This window comes from Mercenaria mercenaria, chromosome 1 (assembly GCF_021730395.1).
Source record: "Mercenaria mercenaria strain notata chromosome 1, MADL_Memer_1, whole genome shotgun sequence".
NCBI classification, from domain to species: Eukaryota; Metazoa; Mollusca; class Bivalvia; order Venerida; family Veneridae; genus Mercenaria; species Mercenaria mercenaria.
Window position 1 is genome coordinate 49,720,411 of NC_069361.1, and position 18,180 is coordinate 49,738,590.

General features: G+C 33.9%; 1 protein-coding gene across 1 annotated transcript in view; it reads left to right on the forward strand.

Annotated features, from left to right (window-relative positions):
- Positions 1-4,381: 4,381 nt before the first annotated feature.
- Positions 4,382-18,180, forward strand: part of LOC128558223 (uncharacterized) — a 46,084-nt gene continuing 32,285 nt past the window's right edge. Inside the window, exon 1 of the mRNA XM_053547101.1 lies at positions 4,382-4,464. The gene's annotated coding sequence lies outside the window, so the exon portion shown is untranslated. The remainder of the gene's footprint in view (positions 4,465-18,180) is intronic.

Genomic DNA, 18,180 nt, shown 5'->3' on the forward strand with positions numbered 1-18,180 from the left:
TATATCAAGGCCATTTCACACAATTAAACAATATAAACTTTTTGCGGCCCGGAGAATGTTGGAAAGTCTAGGCGTTCGTTATGGCGCGTTCCTGCAGCAGACGAATTACCGGCGCGTCGACGTACGTTACGTCATTGTTTTGATTTGTATCACTTCCGCTAATAAAGAGAGCAAATACACAACGCATTATTCTTCAATTCTCCAGACAGTACCTATTAACATTCTGTTGAAGGCCAAACACTTCTTATATTATAACAAAATACAAGGTCAGATGCCATCAATCGATGTATTTAAAAGAAAAATGATCTCTTACTACAAAACGGAAAGATATATTGCTTTCAAAAATTTTGAAATAACTAAATTTGAAACTCTATGGGGAAAATATAAAAATCTTTTTCAAGAGTAATACATTGAAGATTTTTCAGTGAAACAGAAGGTTAAATAACTTCCAAAACACTATAAACGATGTAGAATATATATGAAAGAATATACTTGTAAGCTTTTACTGTTGACATTATATTTCTTTTGTATCATATACAAGATGCCCCCTCTACGTGTCCAGACCAACCCATGTTTTTCATTTCCCACTCTCTTTCGCCCGAAACTTGTTTTTTGTTTTACATAAAATACTTACAATCACATAGAAAGTAAACGTTTTTGTTTCGAACTAAAGGCCTTTTTATCTTCGAGATGCAGATTTTGTCTCTTTATATTTTAAGTGAAATATTATCCTACGCAAAAATGTCTAAATTAAATCGCTAGACAACGGAAGACAGTATGTAAAATTTAACCATTATAAATGTTAGTCAATTTTTGTTTTTTATCTAAAAAATAATTTGTCTAATTAACTAATATTATGCATATAATCTTTTTATGAAGTGCATAAGTAAACAGATTAAGTAAAAAAAATATATATGTCATGTGGTGACTACTTTGCAGCTTTTTATGGTAGAAGAAGACCCGAGATGCCTTGGCAGAACCATTAATCTTCCGTATGCTAGCTTGATGGCTTCCTCATATGAAAGAAATATTCACCCTGTGAGGTTTGTACCTACATCGGTAAGGGGTAAGTGATTTGATTTGCTTTATATTGTATCGTGTAATATTCGCCTCTAGAATTCACTGACTTTAACCAGTTAGCTACGGAGAGAACCCTGTTCAGTGAAACAGAAGGTTAAATATCCTCGTTATGTCAATGAACATTTATAAAACTCCCCGCAGCTATTATTTCCCCTTACGGTACACTAAATGAACGCAACGGAGGGTACCGCTGTGAGGAGCGTGGTAGTTTATAAGAACTAGATGATGGAGTATATCATGTGAAGCCCGGCCTTTAGTAGATCTATATGATAAGAATGTTAACTTTTAAGATGTAAAGAAGTGAGAGTGGACCCTGTTGGCAGTATTACACCAATATTAGGCCTTCCCTAATACCCATCATACTATTCTCTCGTTTTCTTGAAGTTCTTCTTTTTCTACTTAAGTCTTTTTCTGAAAACGACAAAACTTGTGGACGCACTGTGCACCAGTGCATTTGGTAAGACCTTCCTTTTCTTCCCGAAAGGGAGTTCGAACCCCTCTCGTGATCAGCGCATGTATTCATATAGTACTTCGGCTTCATCAATTTGCTTTATATTGTATCGTGTAATATTCGCCTCTATAGGCGCGACCTCCATTAAGGTAGCGCTAATTATGCGACTGATTTAAAAGTGCATACAATATACACAGATTGGTTTGTTCATACTTCAACTTACTTCCCGACTTCAGATTAATAATCACTATTTGCAATAAATCAATTCACAACGTGACAACAGACGCCAAAAACAGGTAAGATGCTGTTTTAATAAAGTTTAAGTATCAGACGAGCTGTAATAACTTTGAAACAATATACAAATAGTTACATAGAACAAGCATAGGATGGATCCAGGATTTTTATCAATGGGGCCTCCAAACTGTCAAAAGTATATAGTTTCACCAAAGTTTTTCGTCTTTTTCACTTTTTTTCATTTCCCACCATATTAGGTCTGATTTTCAACATTTTGAGAATTAGCAAAATTCTTGAGGCTTGAATTTATGCGACAAATCTGCAAACCTACTAAAGGGGGTAACATTCAAACATTGTTGTTACTGTCAGTCTCAATTTTAATTTCTACTGGGCCTACGGTCCTGGGTCTCTTCGATTTATAGGGGCGAAGGAATGGGGGCGGGAACAAGTGGACATGTGCCCCCCAATCCTTGCCAGAATTCGAGTATCAGACATTAATAAAAGGGAAGGCAAATTTAAATCTCCAGTAAGGGAGTGTCACCGTGTCTTTAGGCAATACTTCTATCTGTAGACACCGCTTCAATAAAATAATAGTGGAACAGCCGAATTCATATCTTCTTGGTGGGTGAATATTTTAAACAAGACAAGACAACAGACAGACTTTGCTGCTTCTGAAGTGGCATTCAGCTGGTAAATACACACAAGAATGGGTCTATGTGGATGAATCGTTGTTGCTAATTTGAAGAAAATTATGCGAAAAGAAGTTTTCTTCGGATAGGCTGCTTCCAGTAGCTGAAGGGTATAGAAGACCCAAGTTTTATCTTTATCTTGGTTGATCATTGAATATTATCGCTAAATTTCAGAAAAGGGATCTGCGTCAATGTAATGTTCATTTCAATAACGAGGACGGTGTCCGCTCGATTGGCAGAAACAACCAGGATGGTATCATGGTACATCGTCAGAGATATCCCTTTTTCTACACAATGTCTTCCAAAAAACGCTCTAATTTTACTGTGCTTCTAATTTTTGTAAAACGAAAGCATTGGCTAACACACAGAATGCCTGTTTTTCATTTTCTTAACAAAAAGGTCCTAATTTAATCCTAAATAATTCCATTATTAATGAAAATAGATAGCATCACCTAAAGACATCTTCATTTTCGAGAAAAAAAAAACGTATTTTTTCACAATTATTCATATCATATGATATAGAAATTTGACATGGATATAGTTAAGGTGTGATCTTACACATACAATACTTAAACTTTTACAATCTTCAGTAAAATACGGGACAAATACACGTTTTAGGTGTGAATATCCAGTACACCTACATGTATATAAATCACACGAGGACGGTATCGCTCACACGAGTATGTAGCCGAATACCTAGTGTGATGTTAAAATAGAGAAAAGTGGAAACTTCACAGGTCGCTCAACACGACAAGTCAAAGTAAATTATCTTCGTTGATTGCAAAAAATGGTAATGACTTTATTGTTCAGGGCAGAGTTATGGGTTTTGTGCCTTTCAGTTTCTCTTTTACAATATCACTGAACATTTAAATTTAGTGTCATTCTTTTGAATACCAAAACTGGTAAAACTTTAATACAATAACCAAAAGAAACATTTTCTATAAAATCAGAAATCTCATGAGCCAATATATTATACAAAATTTCCATTAAATACCTCCATTGGTTCAGAGCTAAGGAAAACAATATTGCCCGTCTGAAAGTCCAAACAGGGAACATTTTTGAAAATATAAAACATAGATTTCATCAGAACTTGACCCGATGTGTGTACGTATTATTGTATTATGCTAGAAGATGCATATGTTTTTATTTAAGCTAATAGCACTTTAATGTCATTTTGGTTTCAGTGCAATTTAAAGTAAACAATCAATTTGCTAAAACCCACATTGAAAGTCTAAAAGAGGGAGTGATTCTGTCAACTTATTATCACACGCAGAGTTCACATGGAACTTGATTTGAGATCTGTATTATTGCATTATAATTTCACCTTGTGTGAAGATTCATCGTTTTTATTAAAGAAAGTAGCATACTAAGGACATTTTCAAAGTAAACAAAGGGAGTGATTTTGTTAAAGTCAGAAAAATAGAACCTCGGAGATGAACTTGCCTTACAACCTGTTTTGAAGTTCAATGCAGTACCTCTATTGGTTTCTGAGAATTTTTATGTAATCAACAATTTGCTTTATTTCCTAAGTTTCAAAATTGCAATATTTCGGAATATTAATCTCTATGATCTGTTTTCACAAAAACTTGCTCTATGATACATTTAAAAGATATACTACATGTAATGTCCCAATTTACCTTTTGTATAAAATTGTAGATCAGGATTTGTTTATGTCAAATTGTAGCCCCGTAGGGGAGCTAGTGAGATTATTAATTATACTTATCTATATTCTTAACGCAAAAGTGTATATGCACAGCCACGAAGATTCAAACTAAATCATTGACATACTAAAGGATTAAGTCAAAGATTAAATTACTTTTCAAAGTGTTAACTATATCTATTATAAATTAAGTTAGGAAATATTACAAGACTATTATTCATGTAGTAGTGTTACTCTCAAGGTCCGCCAGTGAAAAATCAGCGCATGCGCAGTCTCATTAAAAGGAATAGTTATTTCTCAAATTGCTTTTTTACTTTTTATGGATTACCCTGCAGAATTAGAGATTTAAGGTAATGACTATTAATTTTACAGTTTTCTAATATACATTTAGATGTTATTTTCGTACACAGGTTATGTAGAGTTTCCACCTCTTCTATTTATACTACTTATACTACGTATTTAATTTATTCGACACTAAATAACATAGCGGAGCGACGTTAAACTCAACAAAACCAAATCATTGATAACAATAGCTATGCATACCGACGAAATTCGATAGGGCAGAACGGATCAAGTTTTAAAAATTGCTTTGTTTGGACACTTAAGAATTTGAATTTAGATATACAAGAAATTGCGTTATGTCTTCTCGTTTAAAAAGCTGAACCAAAAGTGGAACAAAATATACATTGCAGTGGCTACGATTACGGTAACGTAATCCTAGCCTCCGATTCTAGGATCACGGAAGTTCCGTATTCCTAGACACACCTATGAGGATAGGCTAGGATTACAGAAGTACTTAAGAGGCATCAAATGTATGTCAGGAGTCAGGACATGCATAAATGTTATTGTAAACTTACTTATTTCACTTAAAATATCGTGTTTTTTTCATGCCTGCCCTATTATTTCGTGTTATCGATCAGCCATTTCAAGTTTTTCTTTCCAAAACCACACTAAATAAATATATATATTTTTCTAAAATTTGGCAGACAAATGAAGAATTATATATATTCTTAAAAATAGTTAAACAATATTTTTTAAAATATTCATTCCTTAAAAGTTTATGATTTGATTTTGCCAGTCACTTTAGATTTCCTCGCATATAGAATCGGGCGAAATCAACACCCGTATACGTTTTCTTATTTCGTTTTCGCTATTTTAAGTGAAAAAGTAATTTTACAACATCATTTATTCATGTCCTAAAATATATTTGATGCCTCTTAAATATTTCCGTAATTCTAGCCTATTCTCATAGGTGTGTCTAGGAATACGGAACTTCCGTAATCCTAGAATCGGAGGCTAGCATTACGGTACCGTAATCGTATACATATTTACTGGTGCTTTACCATTAGCGATATTCAGTCGATACGTAATGTTTAAAAACTGAAGGTTATAACAGTTTCAGCCTTAAGATATGTAAACGAAAAAAATGTAGAAATTAGGTTAGGTCTCCTTGATCATGACTTTGGAGCCACTCACCACGAAACAATAGTGATTTTTCTCTAGTGGTGCAAAATATATGTAGGTCACTGTGACATTGATCTTTGAACCCTAAATCAACAGATATACAAAAATGGTGTTAAGTTATCATGTAAAGTTAAAAAGCTGTAGCCTATATACATTCTAACCGAACAATAGTGCCATAATTGAAATCAGATCTCTGTGGCGGTAATCTTTAAGTAACGGACCCTACATGCAACGGAAACCGTTCTATGGTGGTACTTTGTCATTTGGTAAAATTTAATTGCCTTAGTTGTTATTACTTAAGAGTTTGAAATTTCTGTCAGTCTCCTGGTTGCTATGACATTCACATTTTATCTGTTTACTCCAAAACCAATAGCTGTTCTCCTCAAGTCAAAATGTAAATTTAAAAGCTATAGCTATTATACTCCGGAATCAGAAAATGTTTACGAATGGATATTCACTATCATTCAATAAGACGTCTCGCTTCTTTCAAAACGGTCATACAAAGACCCAAACACCTTCCATTAAAATTGTTTCTCAAAACTATTTAAATAGTTGATATTTGTACATATGATTTTTAAAAAGAAAAAAAGAAATATTGCCTAAAGCATTGTATTCAAAATAATGACATACCTGTGTATCAGGTTTCAGAAATAACAAAAGATTAGTAATTGATCTTAAGTCAATTTAACACTCTCATTATGCACTGCGGAAGCAATCATACACAAAATGTCTATTCAATTTATGTCTACAGTGGTCTGCGCAAAAGCTTTAAGGTACATTCTTTAGCCAAAATATCGATATTTTAGTGCTTGTCTTTACAACCATTTTGCGATTTTTTTCTGAAGATTTACACATTTTGATGAATGAAACGCCCATTGAAAATGATTAAGCTTTCTTTTAAAGTATATACCTTAAAAAATAAATGCCAGCTTGTACCTGAAAGTCCGGACAGAAAACAGAAAAAAATATTTTTAGGGAGTCATGTTATTTTCAGAATCGACAGCTGCTACATGCAAGCAGTTTCCTGTCTAAAATTGTGACCAAAACTTACCTAGATGAAACATCTACGTCCTGCGAGCAATCAATTTTTAAATAAATTTGATAAAAAGGCCTGTAAGAGTTGATCATTTATTATAAGATAATATTCATTTTCTCTTTTTTTTTTCATACAGACATCATCATTTCTTTATTAATTTGAGATAAACATGTGCATTTATAACAAAACCCCAATATTATTTACAAGAGCAATACACAAAAATGTCAGATGTGTCAATTTTATTTTTAGAAACGGTTGCGGTCACAATGTAAATGACAGAATAAAATGTAAATTTCAGCATATTTTTTTTCACACTAAAATGTGTTTGTGCGTAGAATTGCGATCAGGCCCGAGCACATGGCCTTACGGATTACATAATTTTCGGCGCTTAACGTAAAAACAGCTAAAGGACATGATTCACAAACATTCAATTTATGCTTAAATCTACATGCGATACATTATGCATATGATTATAAATTGACAATAGTATCGCATATGGAAGTAACTGGAATAAATTTGGACTATTTTCTTCGGATGTTTACATGACTGTTCTGTCAAAAGGCCTCCCATTTGTTTACATATTTTGACAGGTGGAGTTGCTCTATTACTAATATTATTAGGAACGAAGGTAAGCGCAAGTTTATATATATATATATATATAGAAGTAAATTAATTATTTTGCAATGGGTTCAAAATAAAGTTGATAATCAGTCGTCTGTATTTCAAGACCTTGAAACGATTTTCCCAGTCAAAACCATTTAAACGTACATCTATGTTCTGGTTGGAGAACATACTGTAGTATATGCATGTGTGTATCATTGTCACCAGAGTTTATAATAAGATGCAGAATTAACGTGTTGTTTCATAGATAGTAAATCGATCATTGCAAAAATAAACCGTTGATGTTCTTTTGGCATTCAAATTGACATAATTTGAAACTTAGAAAGAAGACGGTCCAAAACCCTGTGCATAAAACGTTTGATTGGACGTGAGCCTGAATCACCCGGTTATGAATAAAAAAGCCGTTAAGTAACGTTATTCCCTACCGTGTATTTTATTCGTCTTGTGTTTGTTTCAGATGAATGAAAACCTGCACCATGGAAGTAGCCCCCCCCCCCCCCACCCCCTACTACTGGACCTGTGCTCGGCGCACATTTAATTTCTTATTTCACAAGAATGCATGATCAGATGATACGGCGACCAATAGTACAGAAAGGTAAATGTCAATATCAATATTTTTATATGTCAAGAATTTGAAGAAAGGATACCTCTGCATAGCTGACAAGGTCAAGGGTCTGAATGAAGCATGGTCATGCACTAAAATATCAACACATCTATACAAGTTGTTTGACAATAACATATATTACATCAGATTTAATTATTAAAGAAATAGTATAATTATTTTTCATTACATGCATGAATTGTTCAGCTACATTGGTACATCAGCTGTGCTATAGATCTACAAAATAAAATTAATTGAAGAAGTGAAGCTACATAGTGGTTTTACAATACTTAGTATATAAATGCACACTTGTAAAGATTCCATATAATTTTAATTTCCTAATACTCTTACTTTTTTAAGGACTGCACTTATTTGAGATGAAGATGTAAATTGATCAAAAGAAATAATGGGACAATGAATGCTATAATTACAAAGAAGACTGCCGTATTTACTCACCATTTTTATACAGGCAGGTGTCAGTGTTTTGAAAATAAATGTGACATCTAGCATTTATTAAACAAACTATAATAATTGATTTTAGATCTATGTATATCTGATTCTCAAAATTGTTTTAATAATTATACAGTGTCAGCAATTGAATTTTAAAGAGAAAACACAGTTAATTGTGAAATTTATATATATGTAAATGTGCATGTTGGACTTTTATATCAGTTACAGTATGATATGGTGAATAAAAACCCTCAATGCAGTCTTAGAGTTTTGGCTAGACCATGAACAGTAGACATAAAAAAGGTACAGAATAGTTTAGTGCTGCTTTTATTAAATTCTTTTATGGATATACCAATTATCAGTTCAAATGAAACTTAGTACACAACATCAGCATGAAGTGGACATGCACATATTTTCAGGACTATCAAATTTTATTATTTGTTCAGTTAATGTGTCATTTTTAGCTCGATTATACGAAGTATGGAGAGCTATCCTACTCGACCTGGCGTCGGCGTCGGCGTCCTTGCGCGTCCGCACTTTGGTTAAAGTTTTGATGCACTTTCTCTTTATCTCTGTTATTACTTGATGGATTTACTTCAAACGTAAAGTAGTTGTTCCTCATCATCACCCACATCATATTGCACAAGGGTAATAACTCTAGCACCAATATTTTATGAATTATCCCCCCTTTTTACTTAGAATTTCAGGTTAAAGTTTTTGTGCACTTTCACTCTATCTCTGATATTACTGAATGGATTTGATTAAAACTTAAAAAAATTGTTCAGCATCATCAACCACATCATATTACACAAGGTGCATAACTCTGGCACCAATATTTCATGAATTACCCCCCTTTTTTACTTAGAATGAATTTCAGGTTAATGTTTTGGTGCACTTTCACTTTATCTCAATTATTACTAAATGGATTTGATTCAGACTTAAAATAGTTGTTCAACATCATGACTCACATCATATGGCACAAGAGCCATAACTCTTGCACCAGTATTTCATGAATTATCCCTCCTTTTTATTTAGAATTTCAGTTTAAAGTTTTGGTGCACTTTCACTCTATCTCAGTTATTACTAAATGGATTTGATTCAAACTTAAAATCTTGTTCAACATCATCACTAACATCATATGACACAAGGGCTATAACTCTTGCATCATTATTTCATGAACTATCCCCCCTTTTTACTTATAATTTCAGGTTAAAGTTTTGATGCACTTTCATTCTAACTCAGTTTTTATTGAATGGATTAGATTCAAACTAAAATAGTTGTTCCTCTTTATCACCCACATCATATGACACAAGGTCCATAACTCTACCACCAATGTTTCATGAATTATGTCACTTTTACTTAGAATTAAAGGTTAATTTTGATGCATTTTCACTTTATCTCAAGTAATTTACAAAATGGATTTGATTCAACATGACACACACAAGATGCATCACTCTTGCACCAATACTGCATGAATTATGCCCCCTTTTTGCTAAGAAATATACTTAATATTTAATGTTTTGATACACTTGATCCTTATCTCTCTTATAACTTATTACATGTACTTTTGACACAAGCTATTATCCAATATTTCATCCACGTTGGAGTCATTAAACACACCAGTGACAGCTCCAGCTTGGTCAAATGTGCCTTGTTTTACTCTCCAGCTTCGAAATAGTCGAGCGCGCTGTCTCCTGTGACAGCTCTTGTTTATTTTTAAATTATTATATCACAGCTACATTGATACCTTGGCTTTAAAGAACTCCTTCTGCAGATTATATAACAATTTCTTTTGTCCTTCATGTACTCAGCTCCTCCCTCACTTTCTATCCAATACTTTTGAAACTTGTTATACATCTTTACCATAAACGCCAGGGCCTATATCTGTTTTTGGGGTGTTATGCCCTCTTTTAAAATACAAAAAAATATTTTTGTTTTTATTGTACTCCTCTCCTCCTACAGTTTTCATACTGTGTAACAATGGAAATGTTAGTTGATACGAAATTATCAACATGAAGTAGGCATGCACATATTGCCAGACTTACATTTCTGAATTTCAGGTTACTTCATTTTGGGTTATGTCCTTTACTTTAAAATATCACAAATACACTTGTACATTATGTAGGCCTACTTATACAGTGTCAAACAATTCAAAAGAAATTTAGTATGTATACATTATCGACATAAAGTGATCTTGTGCATATAGCGTTAGCTGAAAATGAAGATGTATGAAGACATATATACAAATATATATCATCTGTTAAAATTCATAAGTTTTAGACTTTATTACTTGTGTTGGTACTGTTTTACCACTTCTTAATAAAGTCATGACATTTTCTTGATAATATCTGTCAGACTGATATTTTGTTATAGTTTTAAGATATAACATTTTACATTCTGTATCCTAAAATTTGAGGTTTTCATGAACAAATGAATCATGTAAGATTTATACTAGAGTAAAAATGACTTAAATTTCAGATGCTCATCCAAAGGGCCACACGTGTTTGCAGCATTGGTCAACAAAAGCTGAAGTATTTGATCGATCATACAGAATGTACAATCATATTTCCAGACACAAATTTTATGATTCAGAGAAATAGAAATACCAAGTATTAGGGAGAAAGAAAAATATGCGTCATGCACGAAGAACCAGTCTTAGATTTATTTGCAAAATACATTGAAATCTCACAATTACTAACTGCATAATGCATATGGAAATTAAGAAAAGTTTACTCCTCTGGAAAATATGTGTCCAGTCAATACTGCAACAACATTGGATTTTTTTCAATTTTCTGAGCATAATTCTACATAAAAATTGTAACGTGGCTACATGGAAAATACAAAATGTGTTAGCATATTTCCAGACAAAAATTGGGGAAATCAGAGAAGAAATATCAAGAATTAGGGAAAAAGAAATATTCGCCATGCTTGAAGAACCTGCTTTATTTATTAACAAAATACTTTGAAACCTCACAGTTGTTAATGACATTATGTACATGGAAGTTTAGACAAGTGCATTTTGATTAATCATCTACTGGCACATTTTATTTTCAATTCTCTGAGCACAGTTCTACAAAAAAATATTGTAATTTAATAATCTAGTCCTGTTGAAAAAGTATAAGTCTTTTCTACCTGTTTTATAAAAAACTTTTCATGATGTTTCAATGTAAATGTGTTATTGCTTTTTTGTGGTCTGGAAAGTGAGATTTCTCATTATCAGTAACTTTTCCATGATTGAATGGATTTTCAAATTACTTGGCACGGTTATTAAATGTTATAATTCGATGTGACACATGCTAGATTCAAATAATAGTCAAGGTTACAATTAAGTAATCAAAAACTAAACTTCGTGTCTGTAACTCTTCAGTTCGCCTGAGCATGAAGTGCTCAAGGTGGGCTCTTGTGATCGCCCTGTGTCGTCATCAACGATTTGACTGTTAACACTCTAGAGGTTACAATTCTGGCCCAATCTTAATGAAGCTTGCCAGAATGTTACCCTCAATAAATCTTGGAGGAGTTTGATATTGGGTCATCTTGGGTCAAAACCTGGGTCACCAGGTCATATCAAAGGAAAAGCTTGTTAACACTCTAGAGGCCATATGTATGACTTTGTCTTCATGAAGCTTGGTCATAATGTTAACCTTGATGAACTTTAGGTCAAGTTCGAATCTTGGTCAGGTGGAATGTGACCTGCTGACCTACCCCCGGTGTCCGTCTGTCCGCTAGCAATTTCATGTCCGCTTTCAAACACTGAGATGATGTGAAGAGCTCATGTTTTGGATGTCTCGCTCCAAGGTCAAGGTCACACTTAGGGGTCAAAGGTCATATCATTTTGTTTCGCGTCCGCTCTGTAACTCTTGAACTGCTTGAAGGATTTCAAAGACACTTTGGACAAATGTTTATCACACCGATACGACGTACAGAGCACATGTTTTGGATGACTTGCTTCAAGGTCAAGGTTACACTTAGGGATCAAAGGTCATATATGACTTTACTTTGTATATTGCTCTGCATTGTAGAGGTTTTGTTTTTAATTGGCAGATTCCTTTTTTGTTCACTTACAATATTTTTTTGAATTACTTCCCTTTTATGTTGCTATAAATAGATTCTTTTGAAACTTTTTTTTATTTTTGGCCGTAGGGAAAATCCGAGACCACTTTTCTGTGGTACAACATGGACGGTACCTCCTATTTTATGTGTATTTTGACATACCAGTACCTGATAAGGATATTTTGTGGACATAGAATTTTTGTTTGGAATTTCTTCCTTTTATTGTTCCTGTTCTTTGGGCTTCAACAGTCAAGTTCTTTAAATTATGCTCCAAATCTCTCATGTAACCGGTCGGGCGTATATTGCCCCGCTTGGCGGAGCTCTTGTTTTTAAGACACAACCTTAAAATTTGGATGACAGTTTGCAGACTGATCTTTACACTGAATTTCAGTGATCATGAGTGCGACCTCCTTTTTTGTTTTTTAAGATACAGTCTTGCAATTTTGATGACATTTACAGTTTTGCACATCGATCTTAAAACTGACTTTCAGTGACCATAAATATAACCTACTGACCTACTTTCTTAATATTTTAGTATCAGATTGACATTTGAAACATGTAGGTCATATTACTCAGGCGAGCTATACAGAGTCATCATGACCCTCTTGTTATGAATGTATTGCTGCTCAAACAACATTATTGAGCCGTCGGTATGCAACATTATTGAATTAAACATTTTCTGTCGACACCATTCTAGTTCCCTTGGCAACCTCCGTGAAGGAATATTGTCAAACCGATAAGGGGAAGTAACATTGTGTTGGAGTTTTGTTCCTTTTGTAGCACAGCTTTCTATGCATAATAGTGTATTGATAATATAAAATTTTTTGTGTGTGGGCATGCATGAATTTGTTATACTACAAAATAAAACAGTCATTATGAGTTATTTAACTTGTTGTCCCTTTCACCCTTCTTTTATCGTAAATAGCAAATTCACAGAAGATAATGTATAATAACACTTTTTATTTATGAATATGTTCTACTTAATTATTTGATATAAAAAGGTTATTTTGTTTCTAAGACCTAGCGTAAAAGGAAATCCTATATCCGTGTGTCTGTCATCAGTCTTGTACAGAAATGCGAAGTATTACAAGGTCACAAAGAGGAACACAGCTAAGCAACCAGGCAAAAGTACTTTCAGTTTCAATTGTAGGTATATTTTCATAGATGTTGCGATTTCGTGACTTCTTGACAGTTCTTGTTTATTAAAGCACTGGGTGAATATGTACCGTATGCAAAGGAACAGCTAAACAATTAATGATATTGGTTCTACATGTTTTTCAAAAAAATCTGAGATAAACCCGAATACCTTGAAATGTCGTCCAAAGTAATGCATATGTTTTAGCCGCGGAGTGTCCTATACTCACCAAAGTTGCACCCAACTATTTTGGTAATTATATTGTCTCGCTTGTCGCACCTTCGTTTCAATCATCGAATATAGATATTTCTGGATCCGGACCTGCCCTTAGGTATGAATAAAGCCTTTTAGGTCGCTGCCTTGTGCCCGAAAGCTTAACCTAACCTCATGTATTCGAAACGCTATTTACAATGTAGAATACATTTCCTGTGAAGAAGCTATCCAACTGACTCGTTGAAAACTTGGAATTGTAAGGTGTACTAAACTGTGCGCAAAATGTTCAGACAGGCACTCCTTTATATAACTCTGACGAGGGATCTAGCAAAGTTTTACTACATTTAAGCTTATCAATGACGTCAGCGGAGATCATAAAGTTGGTCTGTTGTCATGCTTAAGATGCAGGCATGCTAAAACCCCTAAATGAAGGCCGGCCGTTAAATTGGCATAATAACATTTATTTGATATAATAGAGCTCCATCAGGCTTAAATAGTTTAAGTGGCTGTGATATGTATTTTATACAGTAATTATCCTTTCTACGTACAGACTGAAGGTTGACAATGTCTAGTCTCAGGGGCGGATCCAGGATATTTTTGCAGGAGGGGTCCAGATGGTGGTAGGTCCGGGATGCTGTTCCCCTCCTGCTGGTGAGGGTACGGGACCTCCCCCGGAAAATCTTTGTTTCTCTGGGTCAACGGAGAGCGAATTTCGAACGTTTTAGAGTAAGAAAAACAAGCACCTGAATCCCATCAAAAAAGTAACCGTCACTTCGAAAATTAGAAATCCAATATTATTTTACAAATTTTCCCATGGTATGAAAACTAGCATAGTGGGGGTACGGATGAACAATGATGAAAAATTCACTATTGGCATTGGCTAAGTTAAAGCGCCCTGCCCAAGACTTGCCGGCTTCTAAAGGGTTATTAAAGTATAATATAAATCACGTATTGCCATTATCGATGTGGATGTTCGCCGTTTGATCTAAAAAAAATTCATGTTTCAAAAGGTAGGAATCTTTTCCAAGGGTTTTCCTGTATGTTGTAAAAGGACTTGTAATAAATGGTTCCTGATGTACGCAGTACGTTATAATACGATTTTTTTACTGTTTGTTCAACCTTGAGAGTGCAGCTTTAAAAGTTTTCACCATTAACTTTGAAAATCATAGGACCCCCTGATACCCCCCAGCCCGCTGGATCCGCCCATGAGTCTGGTAGTTAAATTATTCAAAAGACGTAATGGTCTTGGAAGTAAGAAATTTTGGAACGATAACGATTTTATTAAATCAAATAGACCGTTTGATAAAATGTGAGATAGTTCAATGAAGCACATGATTTAGATTTCATTTTAGGTTGTAGAATATTTTGCCTCCAAAAACTGTTAGCTATTCTAGAAACACCTTTCGACTATACTATTAGAATAGTGTTATTGGATTTATAACATCTGTCGAGAATGATAATCGGGATAAAGAACTCTCCCTTAAGGTAAACGGCATGAAGAACTACCCTTTATTTTATTTGGCGGGAATCGGACACGTTTCTCCGTGCAAAATTCATATTTATAGTAACAAAAACAAGTAGTCCGTCATGTCAACAAAGTACGATGAAAACAACCGTTTGAAGCATTCTAAAGTATATTTTTAAACGTAAATCGTCAGCCTTTTAAAACCAATTAGGGTAATTTAAAGGGTGACAGGAACTAGATACATGTGTTGTCTGTCTAGTACCGTATAAGTACTTATTTCTGCGGGCTTAATATTCTGCGATTTTTTCAAAAATGAGGGGGTATTAAATTTCTGCGTACATTGTTTCTGCGGTGTCTTCCTTCTCACGTTGATTGGATTTATTTCTGCGGTTCTGTATTCACCGGTTGTTTCATTAATTTAAAATAGACAGGTACGTATTTTGTTGTTATTTTGACAGTTATATCGGCTTGCGGATTGAAAATAAAAATTGACGAATACTAATGTGACATCGTCATCATCACATAATGTTGAGTGTTAAATAAAAACGAAAGAAAAACAGTCATTTTATAAATACAGCCATGCCAAACAGACATGAAAAATGCTTGAATCTATATTTTGCAAACATTCTCATCTATGCATTGTAACGGTATGATAATTTTTGTTAATCGCGCCTTTTTCAAGTACCAAACAAATATATTGGCAAATATAACCATCACCAGACGGCTCGGTTAACAATAGACACAAAGGATACAATGGATTTTGTTTGTCACATAATTTGAGAAAATTGAAACTTGCAGCTGACTGCTCAATAGTGAACGAAAATCAAAATAAATTTGATGTTTTTATTATGTTTATTCAACAGCAAAACAATAACAAAACAATTCTATTATATTAATACATTTTAAATGGACTCCGCACGTAGTTTGAAGCAGCCCTTGATTTTGAAAAAAAACATAACCAATTTTGTTTTCTAATTCGTCATCGTATGAAAGAGTCGTAGTCGTAGTTTGACTATCTGGTCGTATACCTCGTTCCAAGTCAAATCCATTGGTATATAATTTTTAATACCTTTGTTCAGTAACAGACCCGCAAATCTAAATTATTTAGACCCACTCTTTTTCCGATAGAATGAACCTTAAGGTTTGAAAATGTTTGTTGTCGATTTCACAACTAATATTTATCAATTAATGACATTGTATTATAATTTTACTTTAGAAATTTTCTTTAAACCTTTAACATAGATAGCGTATGATTCTCTCTTGCTTTATTCTGCGTATGCATGTAATATTTCATGTGGTCAGGAGTATTACAAAACAAGCAAGCAAATACAAGGATAATGAAATAAATTTCAAAACTGTTCTTAAATTGTTATAAAGTATTTCAATGCATTTTAAATCCAAGATAAGGAACATGTTCGTTATTATAATATATGTTTATAACAATCCCGGGCTATACGAGGGGCGTTCAATAAATATAGTTACTCCGTATGAAGTTTAGTAGTATTAGTAAGAAAATGGCATAAGAATGATAAAAATCGATAGATTCAAAGGACATCATTCCAGTGAGGTGTACTCAGGTATACAGGACAATTTTTTGTTCAAAATTTTGAAGTTGTAATATGCAATTCCTTAATTCTACTATTCAACATCTAGAACTGTAGTTAAACTGTAGTTAATTGCCTCTGCAATTTTGTCAGGCGTGATGAGCATCGTTGCAAAAATTCTTGTATTTTAAGTTGATACTAATTTCTTAATTCCCGATTGTGAAAAGTTCTAACAGCTTTGATTAATCGCTCTCAAGACTTATTCCCGATGGAATCAACCTTGAACTTAGATGTTTGAGTTGTGTTGTAAAACACACACAATAAGTTAAAAACAAACTCAAACTCATCACAAGTTGCAGTACCTCGTAGAAAAATGATAGAATTTGTGTTTTTACAAGTTATTCTATTTTTTCTAAAATCCTGGATGCCCAGGACAAACCTAAGATATAATGTCCTGATAAGTTCGCTATAGCCAGAGTGTTAACTGTACTCCAAACAGATTAAACAATGATTGCTTATAAAGGAATCTTCGTTGCAATTATACATACATCTTGTTATCAAATAGATTAGCCAATTTAATTGTGTATGTTTGCCAGATTTTCACTATCCAGCTGTGTATCTGTATAAAGGAAGATACTCGTCTGCCCAGACATACTGTAATCTTCGTGTTCCACCGTTGTAGCAGATTTCAGGTTGTTTGTAAAGGATCCTGGTCATGATTAGCATGAGAAAGAAAACAGAAATTTATTGTTCGGCTCATACACTTCGAATTTACAACAGAAACCTGCCATTCGTTTATATAAATTTAACGGCACACTGCCACAAAGCATTTCTTTCTCGAAGACAGGACCGTCTCCGCCTTCGAAAAGTGGCCCGGCAATGGAACGCCGAGAGGGATGAAATGAAAGAGGGATTTGTCCCCTCTTCTTGTTGGGGGTTCGCGGGGTCTCCCCCTAGAAAATATTAAGATTGTGGATGCCAGTGCGTTTTTCTTGCAACTTGAAAGCATTTTTGGTTCAGAGTTTTAGTGAATTATTTTCGAGGACAACTATCCAACATTTACCCATATTAGCAGATTGCTACATATGATTGCGTATTTCTTATTTTTGAGACGTTTTTCGGCACTTTGTTTGATTAATTATTTAGTCCAATTCGTCAGAAGAAATAAGCTTTCCGAAAGTATTAGTGTCTACATTGCTTTAAATTCATTTGATAACCCTAATCAAAATCAAAATCTGACAAGAATTCTGTCATGCTTCTTTCTGAGATTTATATATTACATTTACTCACAACTTCTTTTCAATTTTTTTCTTGAAGTATCAAGTCTGCTGCTTTATTCTGCAATAAATGAATTCGTTTTCAAATAAGTACGTTTTTCCTTTGATTATGTTCCCACCTGACAGGTACATTCTCCTTAACACAACATCCACGACTGAAAAGCCCTTTATGCTACAGTAAATTCGGGGAGTATCTCTCGGTGTTACCGG